General features: G+C 46.0%; 1 protein-coding gene across 2 annotated transcripts in view; it reads left to right on the forward strand.

The window, feature by feature from the left end:
* Window positions 1-552: 552 nt before the first annotated feature.
* Window positions 553-22,093, forward strand: part of RUFY4 (RUN and FYVE domain containing 4) — a 111,229-nt gene continuing 89,688 nt past the window's right edge. For both annotated transcript variants that reach the window (XM_033946799.1, XM_033946800.1), the window contains exon 1: window positions 553-649. The gene's annotated coding sequence lies outside the window, so the exon portion shown is untranslated. The remainder of the gene's footprint in view (window positions 650-22,093) is intronic.

Raw genomic sequence — 22,093 nt, forward strand, 5'->3', positions numbered from 1 at the left:
GCTTGCGCAACAACAGCTTGGGGGTTGAACATTACAGAGATACAGGGGAAGGGAGGAGGTGTGCACGCACGGCAGTAGGGGTGTAGGGATGGAGTGGGGGGGGGCCAGAGGAGAATGGGTGCCTGTGCCCTCACCAAGATGGCGCCCGGGGCCCCCTCCCCTTACTACTTCACTGTTCCTGCTTCCTGCAGTGGTTTCCTTTTTCAGTTGTGGCTCAGAGCATTTGTTCCTACTCCTGACTCTTCCCTTTATAGCAGGAAAATATGCTCTTAAAATAGGTTCACGCCTCTTTCCATTCTGGAAAACAATATGATGAAGTGGATAGAGGAAGCAGAAAATTAGCTCTTCAGAAGAAACAAATAGAGCCAATGAGTTCAAGCAAAGGACAAGAAGGACAGAGACATCAAGTCGGCCAGAAGGGCTTCTACCCATCAGAACTGGGAGCTGTGCAAGCGGTGTGGGCATGCAGGGCACAAGAGAGGTGGGGTGCCAAAGCTGTTCCCCATCCATTGTCTCTTCTTGGCTTCGCAGCAATGGACGGGTGAGGGCACCAGCTGACGTGTCACATAGGGCACTGCTGCTGCCCCTGAAGTGACTGGAGGGCTGAAAGAACAGGAGAGTTTTTTCTGAGGATATCCTGCACCTATCGGTAAGTTTGTGCCTTTGATATGTTATCAATATAACCTATCAGGGGGTTTTCTTTCTCACCTTTTCTCCTGGATTCTGTTACCTATTTATTTATTCAATTTTCTATACCGTTCTCCCAGGGGAGCTCAAAGCGGTTTACATGAATTTATTCTGGTTCTCATGCATTTTTCCCTGTCTGTCCAGGCGGGCTCACAATCGATCTAATGTACCTGGGGGTATTAAGTGACTTGCCCAAGGTCACAAGGAGCAGCGTGGGTTTGAACCCACAACCTCAGGGTGCTGTGGCTGTAGCTTTAACCACTGCACCACTCTAGAAATCAAAATGTAGTAAAAGTGAGCCAAGTATAGGACAATCCAGCCACTGTGACATCACCGATGAGGTTGGCTCTTATTGGTGGAATGAGGCATTATGATGTCACAATACCAGCTCTGGTTATCAGAGGCGGAAGCTTTTCACACTATTTATTCATTCAGTTTTCTATACTGTTCTCCCAGGGGAGCTCAGAATGGTTTACATGAATTTATTCAGGTGTTCAAGCATTTTTCCCTGTCCCAGTGGGCTCACAATCTATCCAATATTGAATTTCTAGCTCTTTTCACTTTCTTTTTAAGCTGTTTTTAATTATGCAAACTGCTTGATGGAAAGTCAATATGTCAAGTACTTTTACACATTAAACTTTATTACTATTCAATATATGCAGCATTCTCCAAGTGCACCCGAGAGGCAGCCTCTGCCCTAGGGGTCTTACAGTCTATTTCAGACGCAAACATAGCCCCCAGATGCCCCCCCAACATCATCGGCTTTTTTTCAGAGCTTTCCGAGCATTTTCAGCAGTGATAACTGGTTAACCCCGAGATGTGAGCTAACTGGTTGCTGGTTAAGTCACATAGAGTTTATTTGGTCCTTACAAAACAGCAGTTGATAGAAGCAGTTACCAATAAGCAATCTCATTTGTATATGCCAGCACTTTGGTGAAAGTAGGACGAGGTAGGTGTTATTCCCCCAAACGTAATAAATATCAATTTATTCAAATATCCAGTAGTCCATTTAATGGGGGGGGAGGGAAGTTAGTTAAGCATTTTATTTGGGTTTTTAAAAATTTTTTGTTACTGTTTTATGTTTCAGATCTCAGCGATCTCACTCAATAGCGTTATAAGAACATACACTGTGGCAATGACTTAGGGCTCCTTTTACGAAGCTGTGCTACCGTTTTTTATGCACGCACCGGATTAGAGCGTGCTATAGCGTGCACTAGCTTAAAATCTACCACCTGCTCAAAAGGAAGCAGTAGCTATTCCACGTGTTAAGGCCCTAGCCTGTCTTTGTAAAAGGAGCCCTGAGGGATGAACCCCAACACCAGGGCAGGATTAACCAATAGGTCAAGTAGGCACGTGCCTAGGACCCGAAATGGTCAGGGGGGCCCGATGAAGGAGGGCATCAACATTGCTTTTTTCAAATGGCAGTGGGCCCCTCCAGCATCGATCGGCAACGTGGGCCGCCTCCCCCCCCCCCCCGATCGGCAACGCGGGCCCCACCCCGATTGGCAACATGGCCCCCCCCCATCGACGGAAAGTAAGACAAGCAAGCAACGCGGGTAAGAAAGGCAACGAGAATTGTAATTGTGCAAGCGGTGCTGCTTGCCCAAAGCTTCCCTCTGACACAACTTCCTGTTTTCGCCTGGACGCATGGTGGGGTGGGGCGGGGCAGGGGGCCCAGTGTACTTGTGTGCCTAGGGGCCCTCGATGAATTAATCCTGTCCTGCCCAGCACAGCTCTAAGGGGGATTTTGCCTTGACAAAGCGAAACATGTGCATGTCGGTATACTGAACCCTCGACTGACTGGAAAAGTTAAGTTATCACTCACTTTATATTTAATGAAAAATTTATTTTAAAGTGAAATTGAGTAGCATAATTTGCAGCAGGGAAAAATAACTGAAACTACGGATCAATGAAGAATTGATGTTTTGTGCTCTAATGGGAAGGAAGTTATACGGCTATTGAGTGACATCGCTGAGATCCAAAAAATAAAACACAATAAAAAAAATTTTTTTAAATTAATTAAACACTACACTAAAAAAAACAAAAAAAACATGAAATTGACTACTGGATATTTGAATAAATTGATATTCATGAGTATTTTACTATATTGATATAAATTTGGATTATGATTCTCATAAGATAATTATTTGCAAAGTTAAATTGGATATTTGAAAAGTAGGCGTGGTTAGAGGCAGAGAAGTTACAGGGAAATACTTTAAAAACTAATAGGAGGAAATATTTTTTCATTCAGAAAATAGTTGAGCCCTGGAACGCATTGCCAGAGGTTGTGGTAAGAGCGGATAATGTAGCTGGTTTTAAGAAAGGTTGGGACAAATTCCTGGAGGAAAAGTCCATAGTCTGCTATTGAAAAAGACATGGGGGAAGCCACTGCTTGCCCTGGCGCAGTAGCATGGAATGTTGCTACTCTTTGGGGTTCTAGAATCTTGTTACTCTCTGGGATTCCGGAATCTTGCTACTCTTTGAGATTCTGTATGGAATGTTGCTACTCTTTGGGGTTCTAGAATCTTGTTACTCTCTGGGGATTCCGGAATCTTGCTATTCTTTGAGATTCTGTATGGAATGTTGCTACTCTTTGGGGTTCTAGAATCTTGTTACTCTCTGGGATTCCGGAATCTTGCTACTCTTTGAGATTCTGTATGGAATGTTGCTACTCTTTGGGGTTCTAGAATCTTGTTACTCTCTGGGGATTCCGGAATCTTGCTATTCTTTGAGATTCTGTATGGAATGTTGCTACTCTTTGGGGTTCTAGAATCTTGTTACTCTCTGGGATTCCGGAATCTTGCTATTCTTTGAGATTCTGTATGGAATGTTGCTACTCTTTGGGGTTCTAGAATCTTGTTACTCTCTGGGATTCCGGAATCTTGCTATTCTTTGAGATTCTTTATGGAATGTTGCTACTCCTTGGGTTTTGGCCAGGTACTGTATATGGCCATTTGGTGGAGGATGGGCTGGTGGGGAGGGCTTCAATGGCTGGGATGGTGTATAGACTAGAGTGAGCTTTGATGGAGACTTCAGTAGTTGGAACCTAAGAACAGTACCGGGCTGAGCTTTGGATTCTTGCCCAGAAATAGCTAAGAAGAAAAAAACAACAATTTTTTAGATTGAATCAGGTTGGGCAGACTGGATGGACCATTCGGGTCTTTATTATAAGTAGCAACATTCTAGATCTCGGATTGTGATGTCATAATGCCTCATTCCACCAATGCCTAAGCTCCGTCCTCATCTGCACAAGCCTCAAACGCTTCAAAATTCTAAGTGTTTGAGGCTTGTGTGGTTAAGGCAGAGCTTACAGGAGTGGGGCAGGGACAGTGACAAATTTGTCCCCATGTCATTCTCTAGGATGGATCTCTAAGGGAGCTGGCATGGTTAAACAGACTAGGCAGGGCATATATCTGCCTTCATATCTCTCTATTTCTACGAAAACCCTTTAGCGATGCTTTGGAGCGAGTTTCCTGCACGCCTGATTCTTTCTCTGGGTATAGCACTCTCTGCCAACAACAGAGACTGCTCTTTGAACTAGATCTCCCAGCCTTGTCGCAATTAGCTCTGGAAGTGGACCCTAATGGAAAACACACCGATGGCAGAGCATCGGGGAAGCCTGCGCTCGTTGGTTCGAAGCAACTGCTTATAATGAAGGACTCTTCTTAACCACATTAATTACATTAATCTTTGGCCAGACTTCAGGAAGCTTTGCCAGCGCAATTGACAAGGAGAGGTTTATATTCCGGTCCTCCTGCTAAACCGGAGACCAGGGCACAAAGGTTTTAAGCTGCAGATATTCTTCCAGCTTCCACCATAGCCAAAGTAAGTTACTACCACAGTTTATGTTCTTATAACACTTTCCGACCACAGAGGAATAATTCAAATATGTAAAGGGGGTAATTTGATAATGAAACAGCTAATAATTATGCACCAGTTATGCATGTTTCATGTGCTAGCATATACACAAACATATACACATCCTCAATAATAAAACCCTAAGCGCGCATGCGCACATACAACGGCGTGATCACTGCCTCCGTGATTTGTGCCTCCGTGGCCGTGTTCGATTTGTGGCGCGTGCGGCAGTTTGCAGCGCTTGGAGCACTTAACGTGGCGGTTTGTCTCCTGCGGTGTGGCGGCGAGAGCAACGGCAGGAGGGTGTCCTTCGGCCTGGACAAGGCGGACAGGGTGCGGGTGCTGCGAGACGTCCTGCTGTCAGAAGAGGTGTTTAGTTGAATGAATGAGTCCTCCCATGCTGGTAAGAATTACAGGATGTAAATACAGTGAAGGAACAGGAAAATGCTGCTGCAGCTGCTGCTGCTGCATAGGGAAGTGGAGGGGGAGGGGTGGGAGAAAGACAGACAGACAGGGCCAGAGAGAGAGAAAGAAAGACAGACATACAAAGGGGGCCAGGGAGAGAGACAGACAGAAAGAAAGACAGACAGAAAGAAAAACAGGGGGCAGGGAGAGAGACAGACAGACACCGGGAGGGAGGGAGATAGAAAGAAAGAAAAATAGACAGCGGGAGGGAGAAAGAAAGAAAGAATGGCAGACAGATAGCGGCAAAGGAGAGAGACAAAAATAAAGAGACAGACAAAAAGTGGCCAAGGAGAGAGAGAGAGAGAGACAGAAAGAAAGACAGACAGAAAGCGGCAAAGGAGAGAGAGAGACAGAAAAAAAGACAGACAGAAAGCGGCCAAGGAGAGAGAGAGAGAGACAGAAAGAAAGACAGACATACAAAGGGGGCCAGGGAGAGAGACAGACAGAAAGAAAGACAGACAGAAAGAAAAACAGGGGGCAGGGAGAGAGACAGACAGACACCGGGAGGGAGGGAGATAGAAAGAAAGAAAAATAGACAGCGGGAGGGAGAAAGAAAGAAAGAATGGCAGACAGATAGCGGCCAAGGAGAGAGACAAAAATAAAGAGACAGACAGAAAGCGGCCAAGGAGAGAGAGAGAGAGAGAGACAGAAAGAAAGACAGACAGACAGAAAGCGGCCAAGGAGAGAGAGAGAGAGAAAGAAAGCGCTACTGCTGGACAGGGGGAGTAGGCAAGGGGTGGTGGTGGACAGCCGAGGAGAGACAGAGACAGAAAGAAAGACAGACAGACATCTATTCTAGCACCCATTAATGTAACGGGCTTAAAGACTAGTATATTAATATTCTGCTTACATTATTCTGTATCTACACACATATCTTTGATGGATAAACACAATGTCTGGGGAGAATGTGTGAGGCTCACATCTGAGAATAAGAACATAAGAAAATAAGTGTTGCCGTATTGGGACAAACTGAAGGTCCATCAAGCCCAGTATCCTGTTTCCAATAGTGGCCGACCCAGGTCCCAAGTACCTGGCAAGAACCCAAAGAGTAGCAACATTCCGGAGCTGAGGCTGTGATGTCATAATGCCTCATTCCACCAATGCCTAAGAGCCAACCTCAGCAGTGATGTCACAATGGCCTCATTGTCCTTTACTTGGCTCACATAAGAACATAAGTATTGAAGGTCCATCAAGCCCAGTATCCTGTTTCCAACAGTGGCCAACCCAGGTCCCAAGTGCCTGGCAAGATCCCAAAGAGTAAAAGAGATTTTATGCATTTTCCCAAGTCCATTTTAATAATGGCTTGTGGATTTATAGGAAATGATCCAAACCTTTTTTAATTCCTGCTAATGGCTTGTGGATTTATAGGAAATGATCCAAACCTTTTTTAATTCCTGCTAAGCTAACTGCTTTTACCACATTCTCTGGCAATGAATTTCAGGATTTAATTACACATTGTGTGAAGTTTTCTCTGATTTGTATTAAATTTACTGCCTCGGAGCTTCATTATGTGTCCCCAAGTCCTTCTACCTAATATTTAGTGCTATTTATCTGGCCAGTTAATATTTGTGGGAGATACTCAGCTTTCTCTGCTGAATATTTGCAGTTAGCAGCTGGCCTGGTCACTGCATGATGTAGCATGATATAGCTGGTTAGAGGCGATATTCATTGGCTGATTGGCTACGTTGAATGGCCAGATAGACCTGCACAAAAAGCCGGTCAGCCAATGAATATCAGCTTAACCAGCTATGTTTCTATTGATTTATTTCATCAGTTTTCTATACCATTCTCCCAGGGGAGCTCAGAATGGTTTACAATGAATTAAAGCATTTTTCCCTCTCTGTCCCGGTGGGCTCACAATCTTTCTAATATCCCTGGGGCACCGTGACCTACCCAGGGTCACAAGGAGCAGCGCATGGCAGAACCCACAACCTCAGGGGTTCCAACCCCTGCACCACACACTCAGACATAGTACGGTGGGAGATAGCATGGCAGACATTGTCTGACGGATGGCAAAACAGTTACCAAAGCTTCGGTAAAAGCATAATATGACAAACGTGGTATGGTGAGAAATAGTCTGGTGAGCCTAATATTACAAAACATGGGTAACATAGAATGACACGACTTGGCAAAACGGGTAAGTCAAGCAAGCGCGCGTGATGAAACACAGCATAGAAGACATGGAACAGCAAACACTGTGTGGCAGACGTGGCATGAGAGATTGAAGCATGGCAGACCGTGTGGTGGACATAATATGGTAAATACAGCGTATAGTATAGTAGGACAAAGATGGTGAATCGTATGATGGAGTGTGGAAGAACATTGTATGAGAAAACATGGCACGGTCAGACATAGGACGAAGCACTTAGCATTTGAGATTCAAGACCCTGGAGGGTCGGGCACTTTATCAGAAACATAGAGTATGACGGCAGAAAAGGGTCGACGGCCCAACAAGTCTGCCCACTCAAGAACCCTCCCTCCTCCCTCCCTCCTTCGGGAATCCATCTTTTAAGCATTCCTCTGGAGCGACCCCACCTGTCTGTCCCATTGTCCCTTGAAGTCGAGCGTGGTTCTGGCCTCGACTACCTGATGTGGAAGACCATTCCATCGATCAAGTACCCTTTCGGTGAAGAAATACTTCCTGGTGTCCCCATGAAATCTCCCCCCCCCCCCCCCCCTGAGTTTTAGCGGATGGCCTCTTGTCACCGTGGGACCCGTAAGACAAAAGATTTGTTCCTCCACATCAATACGGCCCGTGATGTATTTGAACGTTTCTATCATGTCCCCCCTTTCCCTGCGCTCTTCGAGAGAATATAAGCGCAGCCTGCTCAGATGTTCTTCATATGGGAGATCGTTAAGTCCTGAGACCATCCTAGTGGCCATTCGCTGAATCGACTCCATTCTCTTCACATCCTTTTGATAATGTGGCCTCCAAAACTGAACACAGTACTCCAGGTGAGGTCTCACCATGGATCTGTACAACGGCAGTATGACTTCAGGCTTTCGACTGATAAAGCTCCTTCTGATGCAGCCCAGCATTTGTCTAGCTTTTGCTGTTGCCTTCTCCATCTGATTCGCAGCTTTCATATCTTCCCGGATGATTACTCCCAAGTCCCGTTCTGGTTAGGTTTTCTGTAGCAGAACGGGACTTGGGAGTAATCATCCGGGAAGATATGAAAGGTACGGGGAATTTGATTAGCGCACTCTCATAGAGGGTCAGTTGTCAAAAATGCCGGAAATTGAATGCTGGTCACCGGAAACCACCTGGCATTGAATTTCCGGGTTCGCCAACGACTGCGCGAGATCGCTGGGCTCTCTGCCGTGGTCTGAATATCAGGCCTCATGCATTTTGGCAAGGAGTACACAAAAATTCACATCCACTCAGTATTTTGTAAACCTCGCTATCTTATCTTCCCTCAGTCCAAGCGAAAGAGCCCTTTATCATTTCTGTCACTCCTCTCTGTACTTTTTTCTAATTCTGCCATATCTTTTTCTGTTGCTGTTGTTAAAGCAGTAACCAGAATCGCACACAATATTTGAGGCGTACTTTCATCACAGAGCGATACCAAGGTGTCGTAATCTTCTCAGTTTCTCGCTCTCCATTCCTTTCCTAATGCCTGACGTTAAGCGTTGTTACTTTGTGGACCGCCATGGACAGCGATGATTGGACCGCTGGTCTAAAAGTGTCTTTTACTGTAAATTAAATGCAATCCTGGGTGGTCTAGCTGAGTTCAGTCTGTTTTCAGACTGTAATAAACACTTCCAGGGCTGTCACTTTGCACCACACAGAGCAATCCAGGTCTCTGCCAGACTGATCTCTGTCCAGTCTTTGTCAGATGTCATCTGTGGGGTGTTTTTAAAATCTATTTATTAAGTGTTCCAAAAATATTCTTAACACAATAAGAGAAGCTTAAACGCAGCTTGTCATTAGGAAAAGGGAAATGCAGCGATTTACAAAATAAAGTACAATTTATAAAAACTGACATTTGCACTCTCAAAAAAAGCCCCAAAACAAAACAAAAAAAAGTCTTGGGGAGTCGGGAGACAATACAGCAAATATAAAGAGTTAATGAAACTTGACACAATAAACCTGTCCAAAACTACAAATGCCTTTTAAACCCGCAGCCATGGAGCAAGCTGCACTGGAACCACCCTGATTCTGCCTTGCCACCCTCACCCACAAGCTTGAAGGAAATCCTGTAAACGCAGTGGGAAAAAGAAGACGCATTCTTTCCGCTGATGAGTGATTATCCACTTTGTAGGAAATTTCAGCAAGGCCTATGCACGGTTTAAAGCTGTAGGTCTTAATTTAAGGAAATCACATCTAATCTTCTGATTTTGGAGGGATACGTCTGGGTAAACCCAAATTAGAGCCCTGTGAACACGGTGGGTTTGTCCTTAAAAAAATGAAGAGAAAACTTTGTCTCTGTCAGAGGCTAAGGCAGAAGAAGCCACGGTGGCAGCACCATTTAAAGTCTCTTGTGCCAAAGTCTCCAGCGGAATTAAATTAGTTGAGTCGCCCAACATACTCTTAATAGGGGTAAGCAGCCAGAGAGGGTTTGCTTTGCGTTTTTGATTTTTATTGTCACGTTGACATGGAAGTTGTTAATAACACACACCGTGCACATGTAAATTTGGATGCAGGAGTCATGCCTAAATTTTTACATCCGAATCAAAAAGGGGGCATGGAAATGAGCGGTTGATGAGCCAATAGGGGGCATAGAATTAGGGCATCGAAGTCTACTGTATATTGGCTTACAGGGATTTGCACCACGGTTTTGTTGGTGCAAATGGTCGCACCCAAATTTAGTCATGGTTCCCGGGCATAAGTGCTATTCTATAAACCGCATCTAACTTTAAGTAGAGCGTACAGAATACTGACTTTTTCAGGGCTGATTTTTGGGGCGCCATGTACAGAATTCAGGCCATAGTGAGTGCTCTTATGGGCAGATTGCATTCATTTCAAACGACAGCCCATCTCTCATTCTTAATAGTACCAGGAACATAATGGGCCAGATTCTGTAAGCGTGTCAATCATGCTTAGGTGTTGTTTACAGAATCGCGGCAAATGCCACCTACCATTAACGTAGGTCTCTGCAATGGAGGCCAGAGCTTCATTGGCCTACATTGCAGAAGCCTAAGGGCTAGATTCACTAAGCAAACCAATCGTGTACTGATCAGTTTGCGACCCCTTTGCAACCCTATTTCCCTCCAACCCGATTCACTAACCTCTGTCCCGATCATCTTCCAATCCACTAACGCAAATGAGGAGGAACGGCATTCAAATATAGGCAGTCAGCGATTTCACAAAAAAAAAAAAAATAATGAAGGACACCGATTGGGCTGACCGATCCAATAATAAGCGACTGCTGAGGTCCAGTCGCTCAGGTCCTTTCCGACTGCCCTGCCTTCTGCCGTCCTGCTCTCTGCCCTGCTTCTCTGTCCTGATCTCCTGCTCTCAGCCCCCGACTTTCCAGCTCTGTCTGCCCCAACTCTCCTGCTCTCTCCCCCCAACTTTCCAGCACTTTTCCCCGATCGCCTTCCCCGCAGTGCAAGCCCCGTGATTTTAACCCGGGGGGTTTAAAGCGGGTTAAAACCATGGGCTCGCTGGGCTCGTAAAAGTTAGAAAAGTTAAGAGTAAAAAGAATTAAAAAGGTGGCTGTTGCTTTATGCTATAGAGCGATCCAGGCGCTCGGTTGGGGGTGTGATTCCAATCGCCCTCATTTGCATGAGGGCGATTTGTGAATCAGCCCCTGGACATGAATCGGATCGGATCCCTCACGGATCCGATCCGATCCGTGCCCTTAATGAATCTAGCCCTAAGTTCTCTAGTGAATCATGCCTAACGGCCCACTCCACCCTAACCACGCCCACTCCACCCTAACCACGCCCACTCCACCCTAACCACGCCCACGTAAGCATCAGGCACCATTAGGTCTCGTGCTATAGACACGATTAGAGCACCTACACTTTAAACGCCTCCCGGCGCCTACATTTTTTAACGAGTTTTTACTCGGTTTTAAACGACACAATCAATTGCCAATGCCGATTAAACCCAATTAAAACCATTAAGTTAAGTGGCAGTAGGGCCTGACCTAGGATATTGTTTACAGAATATAGCTCAAAATGCTTTTACCAGCTGAGATACTGAATCAGCTGAATACTGCTGAAGGCTCACCACGTTTGCTTTAATATTTCCAAAGCAGAACTTAAGAAGCCTCATATTAAAGGAATGAATGCAGAATATTCCATTTCTTCCAACTTGTATTCCAAATTCACATCTAAATTCTGTCAAACCGCGTCATGCTCTGTGTCCATCCTGTGCTCATACTGAACTTTGCTATACCGTACTGTGTTATCTGTGCTCTGCCTTTCTCCACCGTTCAGGGTTGTGGCATCATAGAACATAAGAACATAAGCAGTGCCTCTGCCGGGTCAGACCACAGGTCCATCCCGCCCAGCAGTCCGCCCCCGTGGCGGCCCAACAGGTCATGACCTGCCTGAATCACCAGAAGGGGCCCCCCTTGCCCCCTAGGTTTCTCATCGAAGTCCTATCTTCCCATCATAGTCAGTGGAATGCTTTTTTGTTTGGTGGGAGAGGGGGTGGGGGCAAAAGCTTTGACCTCTCTCTCCAGCTCTCGACTCTCCCACCTACCTTCCCTGGTCGCTGTAATTTTAAATCTTCCGGCAGCCGCTGTGCAGTGTCAACGAGCAGGCCTGCCCTGGAAGTCTTCATTCTGCAGCGACGTTGCGTGGCGGCTGCCCAAAGATTTAAAATTATAGCGGCCGGGAGGAAGTGGGCGGGGGAGTAGAGCCATTGACCGCCCATTTTGGGGGAGACCATGGCCCCTCTGTACTCCCCTGTTCTGATGCCTGTGTGTCACATGACACTGTAGCATGCTGGTCCCACTAGGCTCATTTCTGCCGTGCTGTGGCTATCTATTCCATGCTAGGAAAAAGGAGACACAAGAGGGAATACCAGGGGATGCTTCCTCTTAACAGAGTTAGTTTAAAATTCCAAAAAAAAGCAATGAGACAAGGAGAGATCCCTCCACAAATAAGAGTTAAACTGTATCTTGTAAAACCCATTTCCTCTTCCCATTAATCTAATCCAGGCAAAAACCACAGGGATTAAACTAAATCCTGAGCGATCCAGAAAGGCTCATCTCCTCTGCAGGCATCTTATCTGGCTGTTGGGTGTGGTATGTATGGGAGACAGAGTGAAGGCTTTTGGCTGTCCTCAGATTTACCTTCAAAGGGCTCAAGACCTGCTTGGAAACAGATTCACTTCTGCGCAATGCTCTTATAAATCCTCTAATGCTTTTTGTTGCTGTTAAATAGGGAACATTGCCTTTAGAGGCTACAGTAAAACATAGGCCACTGACTGCAGTGTCTAGAAAGGGCTGTAAGGCCAGAGGCCTGGGGGGGGGGAGGAGAGGGCAGGGGATTACCCAATCCTACACTCCCAAATAGTCCATACTTCAGGCATTTGTTCCAAACCAGTTTACTGGCAAAACCCAAAAGTAAATCAGCAACACCACAGTGCAAAAATGAGAGCGGCATGAACCGTTATACAGGTACCGCTTAGAGAATCGCACCTCCGGAAAAGGTAGGCACCAGAAATGTAGGCCAGGATTTTCAAGGCCTACATTTCTAGCACCTACCTTAGATGTGAAATCACACCTTACAGCAACCAAAGCCACTTCCAGCATTAGCATATAGTGGCATTAAGCATCATAAATCACCTATATAGGTGTGATTCCAGCGCCTGGAAATATCTTTTAAAAGCATTTTTAGACTGCATTTTCCTCAACTTAGGCACCTCAGTTTTAGTAAATGTTCAGAGGCCATTTTAGGAGTGCAACTCTCAATCCTTTGAATACCGAGTCCATAATTTATAACTCAAGACATTCTTATTATATATTTTACAAAATGATCATTTTATTCATTGTGGATGAAGCAGAGGGTGGATCGTTAAGGGATAATATTGAGGTGAAAGCTTTGCACAGACTTTTTTCATGTTCCCTTTGGCGCTCATTATAATTTCTCTTTGAAAATTAACCTAAAGAGGACAGCGAAAGGGGGGAAAGAGCATAATAGCATGCAAACATTTAAAAATCCCATGCATGTGTGCTCTTTTACTTGCCCCAAACTTAGATAGAACTCCAGGAATGCCTCCTATTAACCCCTGACCACCTCACTGAGCAGACTAAACCTTTGCTATGTTACATGCATTCCAGAACCTCCTGAAAAACAAAAACCACTATGGGGGGTGGTCTACGCCATGAAGGCGGTCCTACCTTCCACAGCAACGGACCTAGGTACCACAAAAGTCAACGGATATGGAACAAAACAGTGGAACCAGGCCCTGGACTCTAGGAGTTAAAATATCAAAGTTTATTGGTGTTCAAAGCAAATCAATATCACAATAAAATAAAAATCCGACAGATGCCAACAGGATAAAAAGATCAAAATTGTACTGTGCTTGAGGTGAAAAGACCCTACACGGTCCGTGTTTCGGCAGAAAATTGCCTTCCTCAGGGGTCTGTTAGTCGGATCCTCTGATAGCAGGGTTTCCTTAGTATTAATTCCTGCACAAACCTTGTTATCAGAGGATCCGACTAACAGACCCATGAGGAAGGCAATTCTTTGCCGAAACACGGACCGTGTAGGGTCTTTTCACCTCAAGCACAGTACAATTTTGATCTTTTGATGTTTTTATCCTGTTGGCATCTGTTGGGTTTTTATTTTATTGTGATATTGATTTGTTTTGAACCCCAATAAACTTTGATATTTTAACTCCTGGAGTCCAGGGCCTGGTTCCACTGTTTTGTTCCACATGCATTACAGAAGCCTAATATCTATGCAGAGGACAGCATATTTTGGACACTGTTTCAGTGTAACTGCATTTTTATCAGGTGACAGGTTATGAGATGCGTTTATTGATTGAACTTAAAATGTTGGTGTAGCAGAGCTTCCACAAAGCTCTCTCTATGAATGCTTAATGAGGAAGTTTCTGGAATCCTGCTCCAAGCCGGTAATGAGTAACATGATGTGATGGTCCCTTATGGATATTAAAAGCAGATGGGAGTTCCCCACACTAATTTTGGAAGAGCTGATTAAGGTGCTGTGTGGTGAGTTGCAGGGATTGAGGCAGTCTCAGAGGCCAGCACTGGGAGTGTTGTATAAGTATATACCCACACACATATATATACCTAAGCATATATATATATATATATATATATATATACATATACGTACACACACTTAAACACACACACATAGATAGATAGATAACACACACTCATATATATATATGTATGTGTGTGTTATATATCTATATATATACACTTTTCCCTCCGAATCTGCAGTTTCAGTATCTGCGGATTCGGTTATTTGTGATTTTGGTGGGGGGAAAGAAAGGAAAAGAAATGCTGCATCCCGGACCTCCCTGGACCTTACCTGGTGGTCTAGCGGGCTTTCAGGGCCGGAGCGATCTTCCTACGCTCCTGCCCCGTGCAGATCACTCATGCAAAATGGCTGCGGGGAGTTCCCGTCATAGTCTCAAGAGACTACAGGAACTGAAGGCAGCCATTTTGTATGAGTGATCTGTAGGAAGATCGCTCCTGCCCCGAAAGCCCGCTAGACCACCAGGTAAGGTCCGGGATGCCAGGGGAAGGCAGGGGGGTGGATCAGAGCTGGCCCAAATGTTATTCGCAAATTATCAATATTCGCGGGCCGGCTCTGCCCCTAACCCCTGCGAATATTGAGGGAAAAGTGAATATGTGGGTGTGTGTTTAGGTATATATGTGTTTACAGATGTATATACCTAAACACACACACATACATATATATACAGTTTATAGCTATATAAATATATCTATATAGCTGCTATAAGAGCTGCTGTAAAAGCTTCTGCTACCATCCATTCAATCGTGTCCAACCCTTGAATACTCTGTACGCCAGTCCTCGCCATGCTCCCCTGTTTTCCAAGGTTTCTTTCGATTGCTTGATGTTCACCTGGTTACAAAAGATATGCGTATAACTTACAGCATCCCATGCATTATGGTCCGGGTGCAGATCACTCAGATTACGGCGATGTTTTCCGATTTGCAGCCTAAGTCGAAGGTGGGCCTACATTTTCGGTGCCTCCCTTTAACATAAAATCATGCTTAGCGGTGCCAAATATCAACCCCGCCCATGCCCACACCTCTTTTGACATCCGGTGACGCTAGTAGACTCGATTCCGGACCTGTGTTTTCTAGACGCCTAATGATGCCTCTTTTTTTTTTTTTTAATTGGTTTTTACAGCGTGGTCAATTACCATGCCGTTAATAGCCAATTAAAACAATGAATTAGGCGCTAGTAGATTGCCTACTGGCGCCTTCCTAACTGCGCCGTTTTTCGAATCTGGGCCTATGTGCAAAACTGTGCGCCCCACTGACACTCTGCCCAGATACCAGCACCTGCAAACTATGTGCTATCATGTAGGCATGGACTTGGCATTTGCACAGTGTGGCCGAGTTACGAGGTTGGAGAAGCAGCACCGAATTTAGGACTTTACTCACTGTTCCCCCAAGTCAGTTGTAATTCTCAGATCAGGTAATGATCCCTGAGGCTCAGGAAGGATGGGAACCAATCCCTGAAACCCGATGACTCAAGAGTTGGCTGGAGGAAGGGTACTGAGAACGTGGCTAGTCAGTTTCCCTGGGAGCACACACACACACACTGTTTAAATTTGAACCAACAGACAAGACGAAGAGAGAATTTTCCCTTTTCCAACCGGCTGGTCCTGAAGGATCCTGAGGAGACTCTGGACGTAGGACTTACCAAGGAATGGCTGCCATGAAGCAGGCAAGAAGAAGCAATGGAGTTCTTAGAAGAAAGTATAGGAGGCCTTCGGGGAGTTCCAGGAGATTTACAAGACTTGGGAAGGATTACCGCTGAAGGCCATTTAAGAAACTGCCATGAATTTGGTGGGGATTAGAGATTTATGCAGCTTGGCCAGCGGCCTGGAATGGGAGGATGTTGAAGCACAAAAGAGGACGGTATTTTCTTTTCTTTTTTTGTTTGTCTTCTTATATGAACAGTGGAGCAGTTAAAAGGCAACAAAAAGCCCAAGAACTGGAAGGGATAACAGAGAAGACCTGTAGAAACTCCTTTCGGGAAAGATATTTGCGTATCGGGACTTCTGACTGTGGAAAGGAGAGGGGCTGCAATTTGACCTACTGACTTTCTGTATTAGATACAGGCTCGTACTTACTTTGTACCTGGGGCAACAAGGGGTTAAGTGACTTGCCCAGAATCACATTGAACACAGCAGGAGACTCATTTCTGTTTGTTTCCATCTGACATGCCACCTTTGCTGATTTGCAGACCGAGGTGTTTTGCAATCTCAAACAAAATATAGACCATCCTGGATAGGAAGTCTTTGACGTGATGTGGCTTAGATATATTTGTTGCTGCGTATTGTATTGCCTGTGATTTTGCTCTTTGATGGTTTATCATTTATTAGGTCAATATTGAGCTGCTGTGGTCAGTGTTTTATTAAAACTACAGGAGCCAGAATTTATCCAGATGTTCCACACCTTTGCGGATCGTAGCCTTCTCTGTTATCTGGAGAATAGACTGGGAAGAAGGGATTGAAACTTGATTACTGCCTTTTTGTAGTTATACAATCACACTCAAAGCGGTTTACATACAGGTCCTTCAAGCATTTTCCCTCTCTGTCCTGGTGGGCTCACAATCTATCTAATGTATCTGGGGCAGTGGAGGATTAAGCGATTTACCCAGGATCACAAGATTTGAACCCACAACCTCAGGGTGCTGAGACTGTAGCTCTAACCACTGTGCCACACTCTCCACCAATCAATATTAGGTGAGCCATGTATAGAATAAAGAAGTCATTGTGACATCACTGGTGAGGTTGGCTCTTATTGGTGGAATGAGGCATTATGACATCAGGGAAAGGGATTGGGATTTGTACACTGCCTTTTTGAAGTCTTACAACCACACTCAAAGTGGTTTAAATACAGGTTCTTCAAGCATTTTCTCTGTCTGTCCTGGTGGGCTTACAACCTCTCTAATGTACCTGGGACAGTGGAGGATTAAGTGACTTGCCCAGGGTCACAAGGAGGAGCACAGGAGTTGAACCCACAACCTCAGGGTGCTGAGACTGTCGCTCTAATCACTGCACCACACTCTCCTCCAATAGAATATCAGAAGGAGCCAAGTATAGAACAAAGAAGCCATTGTGACATCACTGATGAGGTTGGCTCTTATTGGTGGAATGAGGCATTATGACATCAGGGAAAGGGATTGGAACTTGTACACTGCCTTTTTGAAGTCTTACAACCACACTCAAAGCGGTTTACATACAGGTTCTTCAAGCATTTTCCCTGTCTGTCCCTATCTAATGTACCTGGGGCAGTGGAGGATTAAGTGACTTGCCCACAATCTCAGGGGGCTGAGCCTGTAACTCTAACCACTACGCCACACTCTCCTGAATATTCCAGCTATCCAGATTAGGTCTGGGACTGCCCCAGCTCCAACCACACTGAGCCCCTGCATATTTGCAGAGTACAGAGGAGGCTGTACGGATATTCAGAGACAGTATCCAGCTAGCGCCTGTGAATATCTCAGTCAGCAGCAATTTCCAGAGAGCAGCTGCTTTAGAATACTGAGCCTATATGGTTTTCATTTGACCCAGCAATTCTCTTCGGTTTCCATGAGCCTCCCCCCTCCCCCCCACTCCCATATACTCCATTGGTTCACTATCCCAGGCATGTCCTCTTTTTAGAGGATTGTCTGAGTTCCTGGATGGACTTTCCAAAACCCAGCAGTTTGTCCGCATTTTGGAAAACCCTGAGCTCCGGCCGCGTCTGTTGAGCCTTCAACAAGCATGCGAGGATGACATCACACGCATCCGCGCATGCTGGAGGCCCTCCAGACGCAGCCTGGAGGTTAGGAAAAAAGAGACGCGCTTTGGAGGGGTGGGGCTGGAGGAAGAATGGGGCGGGGTGAAACAGGGCAGGGCCATGCGTCCGGGTTTTTCCATCGTCAAATACGGTAACCCTAGGGTTACCATATGGCTCCAGAAAAAGGAGGACAAATTGAGATGTCCAGGTTTTATTTCCATCGAAAACAATGGAAGTAAAACCCGGGCGTCTCAATCTGTCCTTTTTCTGAGCCATATGGCAACCCTATTTTTATAGCCAACTAGCTGATGGCCCGGCGTTGCAGGGGTATTTAATTATAGCAATAACACTGTAAATGGATTCAAATAAAGATACTTTATAGTGGTGAATGAAATTATTTTTTTACAGCTTTATAAAAAGTACAATATTCAAATTATAATGTGAAATATTTGACAAAATGAATACAATACAACTAACGCAAAAACGTGATTATAAACAACATTTTTAGTTTCACCTCCTGGAGCAAGAACATATAAATTCTTGGGTGAAGAGACCCCCAGAACATATCACCCCAGGTAGTGAGGGATCTGCATACCAAGTTTCATTCAAAGCGGTCAAGCCGTTTTTAATGTACTGTGAGAATGGCAGCTTTTTACATTTTTTCCATTGACATGAATGGGTGAAATCTGATTTTCTGTTTGTAGCTCTGCCCACGTGTGCAGGTGGGCCGCGAGACCCCCAGAACATATCACCCCAGGTAGTGAGGGATCTGCATACCAAGTTTCGTTCAAAGCGGTCAAGCCGTTTTTGAATTACTGTGAGAATGGCATCTTTTTACATTTTTTCCATTGACATGAATGGGTGAAATCTGATTTTCTGTTTGTAGCTCCGCCCACGTGTGCAGGTGGGCCGCGAGACCCCCAGAACATATCACCCCAGGTAGTGAGGGATCTGCATACCAATTTACGTTCAAAGCGGTCCCACAGCTTTTTACATTTTTTCCATTGACTTGAATGGGTGAAATCTGATTATCTGTTTGTAGCTCCGCCCACGTGTGCAGGTGGGCCGCGAGACCCCCAGAACATATCATCCCGGGTAGTGAGGGATCCGCATACCAAGTTTCGTTCAAATCGGTCAAGCCGTTTTTGCGTGATCGCGGCACATACACACACACATACATACCTCCGATTTTATATATATATAGATATGGCACACCTTAAAGCATTGTTTGCAGCGACTTCATGCTTCGTTTGCTGAGCGACCATGGACAGTGTGGAGTCCGGCACTCTGTACCTATACGCGGGAGTGTTCTTGAGTGCATCAGTTTGCTTGCCAGGGGCTTTTTTTTAAACCACTTTAGACAGCTGTTTAATTCTTTAGAAAGCCTTCACTGGTTGCAGGCTTTTCAGATGGTCCAGGCCCTGTCAGATGAGTCAAGAAGCCGTGGAAGCAGGCCAGATCCTCCCAATTTGGAGGGACATTGGAGGTGCAGATGAATAATTGGCTGGCTGCTTGAATAAAATTCCTTTAAGAATCTGATGCTGGTGACGGTCTTTTTAAACTAGTGAGTTCAGCATTTGACCTTCCTTTTAATGAGCAATTGATGTCTGAAATAGAGGTCTGCACGGGAACGGGGATCGCGGGGATCCCGCGGGTCCCGCGGGGATCCCGCGGGTTCCCCCCCTGGCCCACGGGACTCCCACGGGGACGCCCCCTGGCCCACGGGACTCCCACGGGGATGCCCCCCTGACCCACGGGACTCCCACGGGGACGCCCCCTTGCCCACGGGACTCCCACGGGGATGAAAACAACCTACCTAAATTCTGGCGATGCAAGTCTGGCGTCGCGTCGGGAAATAGCCATGTTGAGCAGTGAGCTCAGCACGTACACAGATGAAAGCCTTGCTTGCTGATTGGTCCGGCGGCCCCGCCCCACCGTGCCGCCGGACCAATCAGCAAGCAAGGCTTTCATCTGTGTACGTGCTGAGCTCACTGCTCAGCATGGCTATTTCCCGACGCGGGCATTAGGCTGTTTTTTGTCATTTCGGGTGGGGGATGGTAGCGGCAGCAGCAGCCTGAAAAAGAAATCATCCTGGCCGGGTTCGGTGTCATGCTCCGGAGCTTCTACAGCCTTCCTATCTCCCTCTCCCTTCTACCTGCGGCTCTCTTCGGCAACTTAGCAGCAACGATCGACACAAGCTTCTGGCGTCGGGGCCTACCCTCTGCGAGTCCCGCTTGTTTCAACTTCCTTTTTCCACAAAGGTGGGACTCGTAGAGGGAAGGCCTCGATGTCGGCAGCTTGTCTTGATCACCGCTGCTGACGAGTTGCTTAAGAGAGCAGGGGGGTGTTGCCAGGTGCAGGTAGAAGGGAGAGGGCCAGATGCAGGACTCGTGGGTGAGGGAGGAGAAGAGAGAGGGGAGAGAAACAAAAGGAAATATTTCATACTGGGCTGGGCCGGAGTGGAGAGAGGGTGGAAAGATTCTGGCTACAGGGTGCATTAACAAAGGAAAAAGGGGGAAAGCTGAAAATGGAGATAGTGACACAAAGAAGAGAAAGGGTAAGCAGGACCTTCTGAATAAGGATAGAGATACAGAGGGGACATGAAGAGGAGGTGAAATAGAGACATAGAAGTAATGCTGAAAAAGTGTGTGTGGGGGGGGGAGATAAAGACATTGAAAGGGCAAATGGTGAATATGGGGTAAAGACAAGGACAGAGACAAATGAAGATTCTGAAAAAGTGGTGAGATAGGGATATAGGTGAGATGGACACAAAGAAGGGTGATGCTGGAAAATAGGTGGAATGGTAATTCTGACAGACACAGAAGGGAAATGCTGGATCAAGGAGAGATGGGGCTCAGGCTGGATGGAATGAGGAGAAATGCCTTGTTGGCCCGGAACTTCCTCTCCTACGTCAGAATTGACGTCAGGGAGCGGAATGCTGGTCAGCGCGACGCTTCTGCAGGGAAAGCTTGGGACAGCGGTGGCTTGGGGACTATTCCCCGATGGCGGTGGCAGCAAACCGAGTGGCTTTGGGGGAGGGCACGGAGAAAGAAAGAAAGGGGGCAGACAGAGAGACAGAAAGAAGGGGGAACAGGGAGACAGAAAGAAAAAGTTGGGGGAGAGAATGAGGTCTGGAGGAGAGGAAACATACAGGAGGCTGAAAGAAAGGAAGAAAGATTGGATGCACAGTCAGAAGAAGAAAGTGCAACCAGAGACTCATGAAATCACCAAACAGCAAAGGTAGGAAAAATGATTTTATTTTCAATTTAGTGATCAAAATGTGTCTGTTTTGAGAATTTATATCTGTTGTCTATATTTTGCACTATGGCTCCCTTTTACTAAACCGCAATATTGTTTTTTAGCGCAGGGAGCCTATGAGCATTGAGAGCAGCGCGAGGCATTCAGCGTAACTCCCTGTGCTAAAACCTACTATTGTGGTTTAGTAAAAAGGGAGGGGGTGTATTTGTCTATTTTTGTATTTTGTTACCGAGGTGACATTGCATAGAGTCATCTGCCTTGGGAAATGTATATGGCAGATATCTTTGTTTTGTGTTCAAAAGAAAAGGAAATGCATTTCTGGTTTTATTTCTACAGTGTTGAAGTACTTGTTGGCCCTTGCTGTGACTGGTGGGGATCCCCAAGCACCGCCAGCAGAGGACCTCCTCTAGAGATGGTCAGAACTCCCCTCCACCAAGCGCAGCAGTCGCTGGCAGCATCCATGAGCCACTGAGGTGCCAGCATCTGTGACTCAGGGACGCTACTGCTGCCTGCCAAGCTTGGCAAAAGGGACCCCAGGCCAACTGCAAAGGAAGTCCTCAGCTGACAGTTTGTGGGTTCTCATCAGCTGAGTATTTATATTTTATATTTACATTAGAGGTTCTGGTAGAAACCCATTTACAAAGTATGTATTCTTCCCAATTAATATTTCCAAATTAATAGTCTCTTTGCTTATTTGTAAATGGGTCTCTACCAGAGCCTTTAATTCAGTAGCATAATTAAATAAAATAACTATTTCTGAAGTTTATAGGGAAGGATGGTGACGGAGGGGATTCCTCGCGGGGACGGGTGGGGACGGAGGGGATTCCTCGCGGGGACGGGTGGGGACGGAGGGGATTCCTCGCGGGGACGGGTGGGGACGGAGGGATTCCTCACGGGGACGGGTGGGG

This window comes from Geotrypetes seraphini, chromosome 5, assembly GCF_902459505.1.
Source record: "Geotrypetes seraphini chromosome 5, aGeoSer1.1, whole genome shotgun sequence".
Classification (NCBI taxonomy): Eukaryota; Metazoa; Chordata; class Amphibia; order Gymnophiona; family Dermophiidae; genus Geotrypetes; species Geotrypetes seraphini.